The sequence below is a fragment of the Hyla sarda genome, chromosome 4 (genome assembly GCF_029499605.1).
Source record: "Hyla sarda isolate aHylSar1 chromosome 4, aHylSar1.hap1, whole genome shotgun sequence".
Lineage (NCBI taxonomy): Eukaryota > Metazoa > Chordata > Amphibia > Anura > Hylidae > Hyla > Hyla sarda.
The window spans coordinates 121,367,475-121,376,879 of record NC_079192.1 but is presented as its reverse complement, the minus strand read 5'-3'; positions in this window follow the sequence as shown (position 1 = coordinate 121,376,879).

Here is a 9,405-nt window from a genome sequence, read left to right as displayed (position 1 = left end):
CGAGCTGAGAAGTTTGTGACGAATCAAATTTACTGTAAGTTCGCTCATCTCTACAAGGTATAGCAGAATTACATAGTACAGGTGCTAACAGATAAGGTGTATAATGGGAATTGCAACATGAATATAGGGCATAGTGAAAAACAAGGTATAGCAGCATTATATAGTACAGGTGCTAGCAGATAAGGTGTACCATACCACTCAGTAAGATTGCATAAGGTACACTCCAGGATGTCCAACCACCTCACACTCCAACGCTTTTCGCCAAGCTTCCTCCTTTTTCTTTCATATATTTTTTTTTTTTTTTTTTCTGTATATTTCTTTTTCTTTATTTTTAAACCTATTTATCTAGTACGGGAATAAATAACAAAGGATAGTCATCTAGTACGACTATCTATTTGAAGCAACATAATTTTGTGAAGTGTGAACACTAACCTGTTAAGCATTATTTCTTCAAGATCCAGTGCCATATCTTATTTTATTTATCTAGTGGTATTATCTATTTGAAACAATACGTTTCTGTGAATTGTGAATACTGGTCTATTAACCACAGTATTATACCTTTAACCCCTTAAGGACGCAGCCCTTTTTCACCTTAAGGACTGAGCCCTTTTTCGCAATTCTGACCACCGTCGCTTTACGAATTAATAACGCGAAAACGCTTTTACCGAATATTCTGATTCTGAGAATGTTTTTTCGTGATATATTCTACTTTATTTTGGTGGTAAATTTTCGGCGTTACTTGCATCCTTTTTTGGTGACAAATCCCAAAATTTCATGAAAATTTTGAAAATGTTGCATTTTTCTAACTTTGAAGCTCTCTACTTGTAAGGAAAATGGATATTCACAATAAAAAAAAAAATATTCACAAATACAATATGTCTACTTTATGTTGGCATCATAAAATGGACATATTTTTGCTTTTTGAAAAAATTAGAGGGCTTCAAAGTAGAGCAGCAATTTTCAAAAAATTCATGAAAATTGCTAAATCTGAAGGGACAGATGTTACAGAACTACAACTCCCAGCATGCCTGGGCAGTCCAGGCATGCTGAGAGTTGTAGTTTGGCAACATCTGGAGGGCTACCGTTTGGGCACCACTGAAACAGTGGTCTCCAAACTGTGACCCTCCAGATGTTGCAAAACTACAACTCCCAGCATGCCCAGACAGCCTTTGGCTGTATGGGCATGCTGGGAGTTGCAGTTTGGCCTTCCTAGTGGTTGCCACAGTAAAGATCGTTTTACTTTCACTTTCAATACCCCCCCCCCCCCCCATCGTCGCTTCCCTACCTGCTCCAGTATCCAGCAGTCTCCAGCGAAGATCCGGAGTCCCCAGGCATCTTCTCCTGCAGGTACCTGCCTCCATCTTCTTCCCACGATCCCCTCGACATCCAGGGGTGGGTGGAACGGGAGGTTGCCATGGCAACCCACTGTCCTGCTCTGCCATTGGTCAGAATCAGTTCTGACCAATGGCAGGGGATAGGAGGAGATCGCAGCTCTGCGACCTCACTCCTAGCCCTCAAGATGATCGGGGCTGTCCCTGACTGCTCCGATCATCGCTATGTTCTGGGTGATCGGGTCACCAGAGACCCGATCAGCCCAGAATAGCAGAAAATCGCATGTCTGAATTGACATGCAATCTTCTGTGATCGCCGACATGGGGGGGGGGGGTCTCAGGACCCCCCTGGGCGATGTGCCGGGGTGCCTGCTAAATGATTTCAGCAGGCATCCCGATCCGGTCCCCAACCGGCTAGCGGCGGGGACCGGAATTCCCACGGGCATATCTATACGCCCTCAGTCCTTATGGACTCGGGATGCAGGGTGTATGCATACGCCCTGCGTTCTGAACAGGTTGAGATCCAGCACCGCATTTTATCTATTTCCCCCCGCACCTGCAAGCATCAATTAGTACAGCTATAAAAACGTCTGGAGACACCTTGGAGACAAAGCTACTGAGGAAGGGGTCAATTACCTTACTTTCAAGCACTCCGAAACGCGTTTAGACATTTCTTCATGCAGAGTGACCGATATATAGACTTCCATTTAGACCAGCACTAAATATCACATGTTACAAGAAACCGGCTGCCACCGGTATCACTTACCACTGTCGAGGTCCGTCTTCTGCTGGGAAAACTGCTGATCCTGCGATCCATTCCTGTCTACTGCCAGTGTGTGTTGCTGACCTTTTGACGTCAGACGCTACCACCACGAGGTAATCCAACGAGAGCCATCTATTACGGAGACCTCTGATCCACTGCAGACAAGCACGTCAAACATCGGGTTTGAGTGCCATCCGAACTAGCCGTGCTGGCGCATGCAAGCGCCTACATAGCAGCCCACCACAGCGGGACCTCAACCTATCTGGTAATATAATTATCTTACACCAAATATAGGTCTGTAACATTTATTTTCAAATTTGCTGGAAAATTTTGCATAGTTTTCCGGATTATCAGACATTTCAACTGCCGGACTATTGGTCACACTGCATTATATTGTTTTTTATTATATTTTTAATATGATTTAACATGTTTTAATGTTCTCTGCAACTATTTCATATTACAATTGATATTTCCCCCACAAGGGCCCTGTGAGGGAAACTTTTTATATTAGAGTTTGTACTTTTAATAAATGTTGGTTTACAATTGAAGCACGGTCTCAGCCACTATATCTATCATTAAAAGTGCAGACAAAGAATTAGTCAGCCAGCACTTTAGTTGATACCAAACTATTATATGGACCTGGCCTACAGGTGCACGCTACTAGGCTAGATATACAGCAACAGAAGAATGCAGCAGCACACTACCAGCACAAGGATATAGGTGAAACATGAAAATGCAGTTAAAACATGGAGAGCTATACAGCTATAGTGTAATAGATGCAAATGTGAAACTATGAAATAGTGAGGCACTTAGCTCGCAAATTTGTCTCCGCCGGCGGTCAAATAGCTTGGACCGTCCCACCGCGATAAGGTAGCCTCCTTGGGACGGACCCTACACTGTGTATATGCCTCTGTGTGAACAGTTCAGTAAGCATGGCAGGATCTGGAACATCCAAGACACCTTATATACACACCATTAAAAGTGAATACTGTCCTTGAGGTGTAGGCAGCCTTTTAATCAAATATCTATTTTTTCCTTATATACCTAGGGTATTGGTGTTTTTTAGCCTACTTTACCTCGGCCAGTATGTAATTGTGAGCTGCACCACCCACTCTTTTTGTATAGATTTGTAAATTACTTCTATTTAAAAATCTTAATCCTTCCAGTACTTATCAGCTGTTGTATGTTCCAGAGGAAGTTATTTTCTTTTTTGAATTTCTTTCTGTCTGACCACAGTGCTCTCTGCTGACACCTCTTTCCATTTTAGGAACTGTCCAGAGTAGGAGCAAATCCCTATAGCAAACCTATCCTGCTCCGGACAGTTCCTAAAATGGACAGAGGTGTCAGCAGAGAGCACTGTGGTCAGACAGAAAGGAAATTCAAAAAGAAACTTCCTGTGGATCATACAGCAGCTGAAAAGTACTGGAAGGTTTAACATTTTTTAATAGAAGTAATTTACAAATCTGTTAAATTTTCTGTCACCAGTTGATTTAAAAAACATTTTTTTCCAGGGGAGTACCCCTTTTTTAAAGGTGGCCTTATTATTTTGCTTCCATGCATCCATACTGAAAGATCTGTAAAGATCCGTTTATACCTACAGATGTGGCCAAAATTGTGGGTACCCTTCTGTTAAAGACAGAAAGTTTACTGAGATTGAAAGTAACAAACGTAATAATGAATAACAACTTAATGAAAACTACCTGATGAAAATTAAGACTTTTGAATTGTGGTTCAGCAGAATATTAAAAAACAAAAAAGACAAAAATGATGGTCCCTGATCTTAATATTTTGTTGCACAACCTTTTGGGGCAGTCACTTCAATCCAGTGATTTCTATCACTCTCAATGAGACTTCTGCACTTGTCTCCAGGTAACTTGGCAAACTCCTTATAAGATCCCGCTCCAGCTGTCTCATGTATGAAGGTGTCTTCTCCAGACTGCAGGTATCTTGGCCCACTCCTCATAAGATCCTGCTCCAGCTGTCTCAGGTGTGAAGGTGTCTTCTCCAGACTGCAGGTATCTTGGACCACTCCTTATAAGATCCTGCTCCAGCTGTCTCAGGTGTGAAGGTGTCTTCTCCAGACTGCAGGTATCTTGGACCACTCCTTATAAGATCCTGCTCCAGCTGTCTCAGGTGTGAAGGTGTCTTCTCCAGACTCCAGGTATCTTGGCCAACTCCTTATAAGATACTGCTCCAGCTGTCTCAGGTATGAAGGTGTCTTCTCCAGACTGCAGGTATCTTGGCCCACTCCTTATAAGATCCTGCTCCAGCTGTCTCAGGTATGAAGGTGTCTTCTCCAGACTGCAGGTATATTGGTCCACTCCTCATAAGATCCTGCTCCAGCTGTCTCATGTGTGAAGGTGTCTTCTCCAGGCTCCAAGTATCTTGGCCAACTCCTTATAAGATCCCGCTCCAGCTGCCACAAGTATGAAGGTGTCTTCTCCAGATTGCAGGTATTTTGGCCCACTCCTCATAAGATCCTGCTCCAGATGTCTCAGGTATGAAGGTGTCTTCTCCAGACTCCAGGTATCTTGGCCCACTCCTCATATGATACTGCTCCAGCTGTCTCAGGTGTGAAGGTGTCTTCTCCAGACTCCAGGTATCTTGGCCCACTCCTCATAAGATCCTGCTCCAGCTGTCTCAGGTGTGAAGGTGTCTTCTCCAGACTCCAGGTATCTTGGCCCACTCCTCATAAGATACTGCTCCAGCTGTCTCAGGTTTTTTTATTTTTTATTTTTTATTATAAATTTAATACATACAAAGTCCATTAATGCTTACATCATTATCACAAAAGAAAAAAACAAAACCCCTCCCCCTCCCTTTTCCCTCCCTCCCCTTAAGACAGCCTGCCCGAAATCCATTGACTTCCTTCCTTTCCCTAATCCTCTCTTACTCTTTTCTCCTTTTAACTATCTGCTCTCTCCTTTCTCCCAGGGTAGCCATTTATTTTCGATTTTTTTATTTCTTTCACTGTTCTTGAACCACAACAACTCATAAATTCTAACCTTATTTATACCTCCTAACCATTCTTCCCTTGATGGAACCGCTGGGGCCAACCATTTCCTAAGAATTAAATTCTTTGCCACTCCTAATACTCCAAGTATGAGATCAGTATGCTTAGTTCCCATTGTTCCTAGTCCATAAATTGCAACCTTAGGTTCAAAGAGCAATACCGCACCTATTCTAGCTTTAATAGTTTCAAACACTACACTCCAAAATTTTAGCAACTTCATGCAATTCCATATCATACGTAACCAATTACTTCCCTCAAACCCCCACTTGGGGCATTGTGCATTTTCCCTAACATAGCCCCTCTTTCCAAGGATTCATTAATAATCTCCAACAAGCAGGGCAGCAGAGACCCATGAAATCTTTTATAAAAATCAAATGAGAACCCATCAGACCCTGGGGCGGAATTCCCCGCACATGTTCTCAATGCTTCTTGGACTTCCCCCAGGCTAATCCCCTCATTCATTTTCCTCTTCCCCTCCTCATTTAAACTTGGCAGAACTAAATTTTGTAAGAATGCTTTAATCTCCGATTCTGATTTTTCCCCTTCAGATTCATATAATGTTTGATAATACTCCATCGCTATCTTCCTTATCTCCTCTTGATCTGTTACTATTAATCCCTGCTTATTTTCTAAATGAGTAATTTCCGTATTTTCCCTTTGATTTTTGATTTTACCAGAGAGCCACTTATTGGATTTCCCCCCTTCCGCATAGCGTTTATGTCCCCAGAAAAAGATCCTATGTTGTGCCTTCTCAAGCATTAACTCTTTATATTCTTTTTGCGCTTGTTCCAGTTTTTCCCAGTTCTCATCTCTGGCATCAGATGCATAAACTTCCTCCAATTTTTTAATCTGATCTACCAAGTTATCTTCTTTCTTCCTTACTTTCCTCCTAAACTGGGTTATATTTCGGGACAAAATCCCCCTCAAATATGCTTTCATAGCATCCCAAACCATAAATATATCGGCCAAACCTTTATTTGTAGCCCAAAACCATTTAAACTCCTTCTCTATACCCTTTGTCACGTCTTCCACCTCAAACCAATGTGGATTAATTATTAATTAATTATTATTAATTAACTATTCATGTTCTGGGGGGGGACCCGATCTTCACCACCGAAACTACAGACCACCATGGAGTGATCAGACAAGCCCTTGGGCTCATAGACAATTTTTTTAATACCCTTTGCTCCACTATCATTGGCCAGAATCATATCGATACGTGATTAAAACAAGAAAAATGTTCTCGCAATGGATTCAGGTTTCTCCATACATCTCTCCAACCTGCTTCTTTACAAAAATCTGCCAGGACATTCCTCCCCTCCCTCATTACTCCTCCTCTATGGTCCCTTTTGTTATCCATTACTGAGTTAAAATCCCCCATAATATATAAATCTTTCATTTTTCAATCTGTCATTTTTATCACTTAAAAATTTCACCAGATTAACCAATACCTCTGTTTTGAAAGGGGGAGGAATATAAACAAAAGCAAGAATAACTTGTACCATATTCCACTCTACGTGGAGAAAAACAAATCTCCCTATATCATCACAGCGAGCATTTTTTACCTGCATATTCATTTTACCATGAATCAACACCGAGACCCCCGATGAGTAGTTTGTTCCAAACGAGTGGAATTCCTGAACAGCCCATTTCTTGTTCATTAGATGGACAGATTCTTTTGTTAAATGTGTTTCTAGCAAACATACCACTGCAGGTAGATAATTTTTAACCCTATCCATAATAGCTACTCTTTTCTTCCTCTCCTTAATACCTCTAATATTCCATACTAACATTTTACCTCCTTGGCTACCCTGGGTCCCCATACTCTTTTACTCCATCATCTCTACTTCTAACCAATTTCCAGGCTGTCTTCCCATAACAGGTTGAAAAAGTCCGTTCTCCAAAGGTGTCAGCTAGCCATTTTGTGCAGAAGGCAATAAGGTCCGCTCCTTCTTCCCCTTCCGGAAGGCCAATAACTCTTACATTAGCCCTCCTTGATCTATCCTCTAAATCTTCTATCTTCCTTTTTAAGAAATGATTTTCCTTTGTGAGTTCTTCCTGCACTTTCTCGATGCTTTGTAGTTTACCGTCCATCTGGGGCACCATGTTCTCTATTTTCCCCACTCTTTCTTTCACCTTTTTTATATCTTCACGGATAAAACTCACGTCTGAGCTGAGACTGCCCACTTGAACTGTTAAGTCTTCTAATGCTTTATTACTTTTTTCCACACCACTTAATATGGAAGTTAGCATAGAATTATTCACGTCTTCACTCTCTCCCTCCTCTGTTGTTCCTTCCTCCTGAAGGGCTGCATATCTAGAACCATACATGCTATCCCCATGTCTTTGTGTTCTGGTTTTAATTGTTTCTTTAGGTGATTTTAGAAATTTATCCATTTTGCCGCTTCTCCTGTAACATTCCCGCCCGATCTCCTAGGCTGGATCTTGGGAGCCATATTAATTTGTTTGGCTTTTTATGTTATATTCAAGGAAAACACAGTTCTGTTGTTCAACTCTGCAGGGTCTAAGCTGTAAATCTTAATGGATACGTCCGCCGCTTGGTCCCTTCCCACCAGTCTGGCACTGATCCTGGCCTCTGTTACCCGAGCTGATTGCAGGGCTCCCGGAGCGGCCAGCGTGTTCCGTCGCATGCCGAGCCCGCTCATGTGGTCCCCCCAGCTGCTTTGCACCACTCGCACTTGCGCTCCGTCTCCTCCTCTTCTTCCTGCCGGATCTCTTTTCTGCTGTCTGTGCGCCTCTCAGCCCGTTCACCACCACCACTGACCACTGCAGCGAAGCCGCCACACCCCCTCCCACACCGGACACCTCCATCTCCATACCACAGCGGGGAGCAGATCCGTCCGTCAGATGGTTTCCTTTTTTCTCTCTTTCCTCTTTTCCTTTCTTTTTTCGCTCTAGTCAGGGACGTTCGTCCCGGGGTCAGCATCATGCCTCCTGGGGGGGGGGGGGGAGGGAGAGAGCCCTGGAGCGGGAGGAGCTGACGAGATCACATCCTCTCATCATGTGACCCTCTGAGTATAGTGGAGAGCTGTCTCAGGTTTGAAGGTGTCTTCTCCAGACTGCAGGTATCTTGGCCCACTTCTCGTAAGATCCTGCTCCAGCTGTCTTAGGTGTGAAGGTGTCTTCACCAGACTGCAGGTATCTTGGCCACTCCTCATAAGATACTGCTACAGCTGTCTCAGTTTGAAGGTGTCTTCTCCAGACGGCAGGTATCTTGGCCCACTCCTCATAAGATCCTGCTCTAGCTGTCTCAGGTGTGAAGGTGTCTTCTCCAGACTGCAGGTATTTTGGCCACTCCTCATAAGATACTGCTCCAGCTGTCTCAGGTGTGAAGGTGTCTTCTCCAGACTGAAGGTATCTTGGCCCACTTCTCGTAAGATCCTGCTCCAGCTGTCTTAGGTGTGAAGGTGTCTTCTCCAGACTGCAGGTATTTTGGCCACTCCTCATAAGATCCTGCTCCAGCTGTCTTAGGTGTGAAGGTGTCTTCTCCAGACTGCAGGTATTTTGGCCACTCCTTATAAGATACTGCTCCAGCTGTCTCAGGTGTGAAGGTGTCTTCTCCAGACTGAAGGTATCTTGGCCCACTCCTCATAAGATCCTGCTCCAGCTGTCACAGGTATGAAGGTGTCTTCTCTAGACTGCATGTTTCATCTCCTTCCACTGATGTTTCAGATGGACCACAATTCAAAAGTCATCAGATTTATTTTAGTTTTAATTTCTTATTACTTTTGTCAGTGGCAAGTTATTTTAGGGAGCATTGTGGGTTTTTCTGTCTTTAACAGAAGGGTACCAACAATTTTGTCCACGTCTGTATGTAAAAGGGGTGCTCCACTGGCCAGCCTTCCGACTGTCTTTGGAACTAATGTTCTGAATGCGTGCTGCGGGGGTTGGCCACGCCCCCTCGTTCCTTCAGGCCATGCCCCCTCAGTGCAAGTCTATGGAAGGGGGCGCAGCAGCCATTACACCCCCTCCCATAGACTTGTATTGGGGTGTGTGGCCTGAAGTCACGAGCACAGCAGCACGCGCACAGCATTCGGCACATTAGTTCTGAAGGCAGCCGAAAGACTGGCCAGTGGAGTACCCCTTTAAGTTAAACACAAGAGCATTTATCATGTGACAAAGTAAGGGGAAGTTATCATTGGTTTTACCCTGGTTTTGTGGTGTACATTTGTCTCACAGTTTGTCTCAGATGCTGTTTTGAGACTTTTCACTGCGACTTTTTCTTTAGAAGGTTTTCCAAAAGGAACATACCCAGTCATGATTTCAGTTGATATCAT